The sequence below is a fragment of the Pinus tabuliformis genome, chromosome J, assembly GCF_031772625.1.
Source record: "Pinus tabuliformis cultivar Carrire ecotype Pingquan chromosome J, CPIR1, whole genome shotgun sequence".
NCBI classification, from domain to species: Eukaryota; Viridiplantae; Streptophyta; class Pinopsida; order Pinales; family Pinaceae; genus Pinus; species Pinus tabuliformis.
Window position 1 is genome coordinate 1,234,419,565 of NC_142295.1, and position 6,379 is coordinate 1,234,425,943.

The following is a 6,379-nucleotide window of genomic DNA, read 5'->3' on the forward strand; positions in this document are numbered from 1 at the left end:
ATCTTTTGTTTGTTTGAAGTTGTTGAGGAAACAGTTGTTATAATGGCATTTCTTGGTTGAGTCGATAAAGGATAACCTATGAAATTAATATGCTTTCCTGAGACTTGAAAAATATGTTACTAAACATGTATTGTTTTCTTGGTTAAATTGTGGAAGAACGATATGAAAATGAATATGCTGATAAACCTGTGGTGTAAGAATGTAAAAGAAATATGGAATTTTACTAAGAAATTAAAGAAGTTATTACAGGAGAAATAACCGTTCTTTTAAGAGACATTAATAATAACCCAACAGGTAATAGTGAGATTAAACTATTAAAGAACCAATGTAAATCAACCCATTTCTAACATGTGTAATCAATCCATTTCTATTTGTAGCAATGAGAAACTAAAGCAAAAACATACCCAGAACTTAAAGATGGGTGGAAAATGAATTAGATTGTAAGTGAAAGTATGCAGTAGCCCATTGATCTTTAGGAATGTCGAGTTGTAATTTCTTGCCATTAACTAGTCTATATATAAAAAAAACAACATTAAGTTACTGTGAAACCATTATAAAAATTGGAAACCCTTGCCCAGCAAAAAACCTGACAAGTACATGCTGGTATAAGTGGGTTGGGGTTAAAGACAGGGTTCTCACCCAGATTTACTCCTTCGGCGGGGTCCCTGTGGGACAGTTAAGGGAGCGGTTCTGAGTTGAGTACGATAATAGTTAAAGAATAAAATTTATATATATCTTGACATAAAGAAAACATGAAAATGAACATTGATGTGATTCAAGTAACTACATAATACTACCATAGTATTAACTTTTTCATTAGAGTAACAGTTCGACTTTTAACTTAAAGACAAAATAGAGCCGAAAAACAAATCTCAAGCCACTGCTATGGCAGCGCTCAGTTAACAGTCAGGGTTATTCAAAAATAATAAACACATTGTTGCTAAACCGAAAAGCCCGGTGAGACATTGCAAATACAAAACCTTTCTCATAAAAAACAATCTTTCGGGAAGCCAAAAGACTAACCCTTAATAGTTAAGTTTAATCCGAGAACCTACTTAACGCCGAAGCAAAACAATTTTCTGGGTTGCATGAACTAATACCAAGTGCAAATGGTGTGGAGCGTTCCAGCAGCCGGTGCATTTGTTGATGCCAGATGGTCGCAGAAACCCCTGAAGCTGGCCTAAAATGAAAAGGGTTTAGCAGAAACCTTAGGATGGCCAGTGCTTTAGAAGAAAAATCACTCTAAAATTCCTTAAGAACAGAGGAACGTGTTACCTATGGAAACCCAAGTGAGTGTTTCAGCAGGAAATGATAGGTGAGAATTTTTGTAAAAAACCCAAATGATTGTTGATTCTAGAAACTTGTAGAAAAGAATGAAAGCATAAGGGTAAATCACCTGCAACATTGTGTTTGACCGACAGGTGAGCATTTCTGTAGAAAACCCAGACAATTGTTGATTCCAGAAACCTGCAGACAAGAACGAAAGCATAAGGGTAAATCACCTGCAACCTTGTGTTTTCAAAATAAACAAAGAAAGACCGATAACTATGGTGAAGCAGAGTTACTTGCTCTGTGGGCAAATGAACCCCAAAAACACAAGCAATATTCCTACCGCATTCCTACCGCAGTCACCAACGGCAGCAGAATGCACAGTCACCAACGGTAGCAGAATGCAGGTGGTAACACCTCCATAATCATACAGTTCATAGCCAAACAATTTCCCCCGTAGTAACCCTAGGGTTCTGCAGAGCGAAAACCTCTCAGAGACACACCATGCGAATGAGCGATGGAGGCGGGACACCACCGGGTGGTACCCATAACCATATCAATCCACGAAAACCGTCGGATGAGAGAGCCAGATCAACGGTGGTCAAGGCACCAAATGGCGTGCAGATGATGGAGAAACTTGGGTAGCTGGCATAAATTAATCGCTGGCTAACCCAAGAAAAATTAATAAACTTATCCTTCATAGTACTAACCTGAGCGCATATATGCTTTAAAGCTTTATTACCAAATCACTGTATAGTTATTAACCCTGACACTATTCAATTGTCAATTCATGAGTTGCCGACTTTGATAAGCGTAAAAAAAATATTCGTTGTTTTGGGTAAATTTTTGGAATGCGTGTTGGTCACAACAAAACATAAGATGGGAAAAATCCCTTGGATAGCAACCTTGAGTGCTTGGATGATTGTATATGTTGGGTGTTGATGCTCGTATTTGCCCATACATAATTTCTCACGTTTCTAAGTTAGAAAACTCATTAGGTTAATAAAAAGGTAAATAATAACTCATTAGGTTAAGATTTTTATATATTAATTATATAATGTTAGTAAGTGTAAAATAAAGACTCATTAGATTAATAATAAAGCAAAATAAAATAAATTTTATAAAGATTATTCTATGTTAATTATACAATGTCAATAAGTATAAAATATTTTATATAAGAAGCTATAGTATCCATAAATAAATAAAATAAATTTTATAAAGATTATTATATGTTAATTATATAATGTCAATAAGTGTAGAATATTTTATGAGGAGATATGGTATCCATAAATTAACAATTTAAGAATTTGGAAGGACTTTACTAATTTAAGGATTTGGTCCACCACTAATGTTCGAGCGAGAATATCTTTATTTACAGTGGAATATCTGGCATACTTTACATTTTTCATGATAACTGAATTCAATATAGTTTGGGTTAATCTATCCAAGTATAGTTTGGGTTAATCTATCTAAGTACATTGCCCAATTTTTTACACTATTATGTTAGTTATGTTTGTTCAATTTAACCCTTTGGTAATATTTTTGGTTCACTATGAGTAGACTTTAAATTTTGAAAACACTTCATATATATAGATAGATAGATAGATAGATAGATATATATATATATATATAAATAATTTTAGTTTTAAATTTAATATATTTATAACCATAGAAATATAGAAATATAATATTTCAATAAAATATATAAAATAAACATGTATAAATTTAAAAAATCTTTTAGTTTTCAAATTTCAATCTCATATATAATTATAAATAATTATTGTAGTATTTTAATAGAAATTTAATATTATATATATATATATATATATATAAATAATAATTATTTTAATTTTTTAGTTCCATATCTATAAACAAATATAATGGAAGTTTAATATTTTAATAATATATAAATAGAAACATGTGTATATCAAAAATATTTAAATATTTAAATTTTGTTATTTATTTTATGTTTGTATCATATATATTTATATCATAAAAATTTACAGATATATATATAATTTATTTTATATATCTATGTGTTAATTTTTTATTTATGTCATATATACTTAAATTATATTTTATAAACAATTATAATAAAAGTATAATATTTCAATAAAATATAAATTCAAATATATATATATATATATATATATATATATATATATATATGCTTATTTAAAAAATATTTTAATCTTGTTATTATTTATTAATTTTTAATATATGTATATATGAGAGAGGATTTTTAATTTATATTTTATTTAAATTATAAGAATTTATATATTTATAAAGAATTATAATAAACCTATAATATCTCATTAATATATTAAAATTAAATATATATAAAAAAAAAGTGTTAATATTTTATTTATACTATACATTTTTAAATTATACAAGATTATATATTGGCAAACAAACAATTATAATAGAAATATAATATTTCAAGAATCTATAAAGTTTAAATATATAAAAGAAACTTGTGTATATTAAAAAATAATTTTATATTAAAATTTTATTTTCATCATCTATATATATATAATCTAAAAAACACTAATATCTTCACAATATATATAATATTTAGCAATGTTGTTGCCTTCTACCAAATACTCTACCTTGGCCAATTTTAATGATAATGTGTGTATATTTTCTCAAGAATCTATAAAGTTTAAATATATAAAAGAAACTTGTGTATATTAAAAAATAATTTTATTTTAAATTTTTATTTTCATCTATCTAAATATATAATCTAAAAAACACTAATATCTTCACAATATATATAATATTTAGCAATGTTGGTGCCTGCTATCAAATACTCTACCTTGGCCGATTTTAATGATAATGTGTGTATCTTTTCTGATGCAAGATGTTCTTGCTTGGTCTGGAAAAATTTGGCGAAGGTGACTGGAGGAGCATCTCAAGGAATTTTGTTATTTCTTGAACTGCCAAATAGGTGACTAGTCATGCACAAAAGTATTTTATTCGGTTGAATTCGATGAACACGGACAGAAGACGATCTAGCATTCATGATATTACTAGTGTGAATGGGAGTGGTGTATCATCACCACAAGGACCTATAACTGGTCAAGGAAATCAATCTTCAAGATCTGCAGGGCAATCTGCTAATCATGCTTCTCAGCCAAGGCTTCCTAGTGTATATGGAGCTACTGTTGGTCAGCCCCTTGGTGGGCCTATAGTTTCCACTATTGGCACTCCTGTAATGCTTCCTCTGGTACACGTTCCTTATGTTATTCCAGTTTTTTACTGATGAAAAGAGATCTTGGTTATAGGCCAAAACCCCCTTTCTTAAATAAATCTCAACCCTTGACCTGTGGGTTATAGCCCACAAGCCTTATCGGAAGCGTTCTAGGCTTTGAGCCTTTTATAAACAATGGACTTACATTAAACTAGAGCCATGCCTTTATCGGAGCCTAAACACCCTTCGCAAGCATTACAATATATGTATTAAGCCTTAAAACCCCGCGGCCACACATAATACGAATACACCCGCCTTTATAAATATCGGCGGGTCTGACTATCGGCCATAGCAATAATCCCTTAACTCTCCTTCCCTTTTTCTCCAATGCGATAGTCGCAATTCGCTATCGCGAGGTCTAAAGTGTTAGCGGACCCGACGCCCCTTTATGCTGCTCCCCTATAACGATATCGGGTCCAGAATATGGGCGGTGTCGTTATCGCGACCTCTCCGGTTTGCGATGCGATGGGTTCTGCAGACCTGATGGCCCTTTATACTCTCCTTTATAATGATTTCGGCTCCGGAATGTCAGAGCTTACACTTCGGCGGTTCCAAAGGCAGCCACTCCTCTACACTCCTCCGATGTGATATTTGGGTCGGACCCGATATCGCATGAATCAATTTAATAAAGTTTCAATTCCGGAACAGTGTTCCACTAAGGAATTATCGTGAATTCTCTGTGTAAATAGAGTTATTCACAGGTAGTTTACGCGCATCGATATAATGAAGACTAGCTTCAGTCAAGCATCACTTTAGTACTTCCCTCCTTTAATGGTTCAAAGCTCTCGTTCGATTCTTCTGAATCGCTGCAACTCCTCCTCCAAGGTTGTTCTGTATTCCACTTGGATTCAATGTCCACAGTGATTCCTCTTAATCACTTCGTTCCCTGTGTCCTGCAGAATTTCTGTCTGCAACCTGCAGAGCCTACGAATTCATAGCAATTTATTCACGAAATACTTCTTAAATACATTGACACAGATAGGAAATAACTCGGAATATTTATTAATGGAAAAGCAGGGTTACATTCATGACTCCTCGGTCTCGCTCACACGCATGCACAGGCACACAAGCCTAAATTTCAATTATGTAAGGCCTCCCTCTCTCACAGGCCGGATTATCAACACTAGTGGCCTTCCTTCTTCCCATAGGCTTACATATGGTTATATAGAACTGGGATTGGATTACTAATCCCATCCTTTCCCTAAATCACTCAAATAAAAGCTCTAAAGCTCTACATGCAATGCATACATATGACAAAAAGCCTCTTGAGGCTTTATTCCATCTTTTCCCTGTTTTAAAATAGAAAAGCCTCCTTATCACTTAATGGTCCACATCCATTCCTTTTATGCCTAAAAGCTCTCCCTAGTTCCTATGTTCTCATTTATTTATTTTGAGAACATCTAATTAAATCACACTTAAAAGCCTAAATATTAAACTGACTTGGAACTTAGGAAACTAATTCCAAAAATGCATGACCCCCTATGTCTACTATTTACAATGATTTTCCTTGGGCTGAATGCTCCTGCATCAGACTCCCAAAGTAGAAAATATTCATGATCTCCTGATCATGTGTCTTCTGGTCTTGGTCTTCCTGGATCCCACACTTTGTTCTGCAAGTCATCATGTGTTATTGCTTGTTTTCTTTCTCCAGGTTTCCAAAGCTTGTTCTGCATCCTGCCTCCAGCTATGCTTTCATACTCTGCTTTTGTCTTTCCTTTGCTGAAATTCTTCTGCTTTCTTGTTGTTGTCTGCTACCTCTGAGACACCTTCATCATCGGTCTTCTGATGCTTTCAATATCTATGTCTAGCTTACTGCTGCTGTCCCCAATTTCTATTAATTCAGCTGCCACCATAGATGTT

General features: G+C 32.9%; 1 long non-coding RNA gene across 7 annotated transcripts; it reads right to left on the reverse strand.

Moving 5' to 3' along the window:
- Nucleotides 1-427: 427 nt before the first annotated feature.
- Nucleotides 428-1,925, reverse strand: LOC149231620 (uncharacterized). Of its 7 annotated transcripts, none has more exons than XR_016247462.1 (4): nt 1,570-1,925; nt 1,397-1,467; nt 1,101-1,180; nt 428-665 (listed from the first exon to the last, which is right to left on the reverse strand). It is a non-coding gene; the product is annotated as an uncharacterized LOC149231620 (long non-coding RNA). The 7 variants fall into 7 exon arrangements; XR_016247461.1 differs by having other exon boundaries at nt 1,624-1,924; XR_016247460.1 differs by having other exon boundaries at nt 1,566-1,919.
- Nucleotides 1,926-6,379: the final 4,454 nt, after the last annotated feature.